Below are 1634 nucleotides of genomic sequence, written 5' to 3'. Positions count from 1 at the left end.
GGGAAGGTGGTACAAAAACGTTGCAGAAGACAACCGTTCTTTGCGAGATCTGGCTCGAAATAGCAACCCAAAAAGTCATACAGTACAAAAATGAAATACCAGAAAGGTATGAACAAATCAATTATTGGAAAAATTCATAATTTTCTCTAAATATAGTAAGGAAAAGACAAAGTGATCAAGAGGATTCTTTTTCAAAGCTATTATTAAAGTATGATTTAACGCATTTTTGTGCCACTTATTTTACAATTTCTATATTATCCTTAAGCTTTTTGAAGACCCGCCATATGATTTGATCATATAAATGGGCTTAAACAAGCGAAATCGAAGAAACATCAATCTTCATATTGGAGGGCGGGAGTTTATATGGTGGAAGAGCGGCTCAGGTGTTCTAATGGTCTCTAGTTCGCCCTCGGCGTGAATCAGTGTTGATCACAAATGGTGGCGCCGAGTTTCGAGCACACTTCAACTCCAAAAGGCCACCAACAGATGGTTTTAAGACGTAAATCCTATATTCTCGTGGCATAACAGACGCACGGGGGGCAGGGAAACGAGAGTTGAATTCACCGCAGGCACGCAAGAAGTATTGACGGGACACCCGCACGATTCCCCCGAGACTTTGGCCACACTTCCTCGGTAAGTCTCAAGACACTCGTGCTATCTCGGTATCAATAACATCGCCGATCTGACCGATTTAGGAGAGGGTTTGTTGTGATTTTCTGATAAAAATAACGTTTCTATTGACGTGTAACGTCAAATCAAGTTTAGTAAACTATGAGGTAAAGTTTGTAAGACTTTTTTTGGGGTGCTTCTTCGATGGAGTCTTCGCTTCCCAAAATGGCGGATCCCCAAAACTTTTCAACTCCAAAGTTTCAAGGAGGTAGACTCGAATAAGTGTAGATTCTTGGCTTTCCCTTCAAGCACTCTTGTAGAAGAGACTTGATGTTGCTGTCAATGTCGTAAATAATTTTTGGGCCGAGACCCTGAGCAGAAATTAAGAAATTATAATGTCCTTGGGAGGAGTCGTGGGAGGGGGGCGCTGAGATTAGTTTTTGAGACATTCGTGTTCACTTACTTTTCAACTCAACCATGTCTTGGGATGGACAGCGAAAACTAAAGAAGGAAATATTTAGGGAGAAAGAAATCCCGTACCATCATGATAGATTTGCCCACACCAATTTAATTTGTTGCTTCTCAGACAATTGAATATAATAATTCTTTTAAGGAAAACTTGAATCTCAGACCAAGGAAGTTTTATATAATGTCCTTGATCTGACTTTATAGTATTGAGTCACCAGACACTGTAAACCAATGCACAGACTTTCCCCTCAAATTCTGTATCCATATTAAGCATTACTAGTATATAAATGATTTTTATAAATTATGATAACCAAAAAGTTAATTGGTGTGGCCTTATCTACCTTATAATATTTAATTGCTGTCAATATTAGGTGATGAATTCTTTATTTGCAAACTCATGCCCGTAGGTGAAGACATACAGATACAATAAGGTGAAAAGGTAACTTAGATGCCAATTCAATAAATCTATCTGTTGTTTCTAATTTAGATAACGTTACTGGGGGGTTTGATTTGATGATAATCTGACTTAATTTTCCCTTCCGTTCACAGATGTCACT

The sequence above is a fragment of the Branchiostoma lanceolatum genome, chromosome 18, assembly GCF_035083965.1.
Source record: "Branchiostoma lanceolatum isolate klBraLanc5 chromosome 18, klBraLanc5.hap2, whole genome shotgun sequence".
In the NCBI taxonomy this organism is placed as follows: Eukaryota; Metazoa; Chordata; class Leptocardii; order Amphioxiformes; family Branchiostomatidae; genus Branchiostoma; species Branchiostoma lanceolatum.
This window is presented reverse-complemented; position numbering follows the sequence as displayed.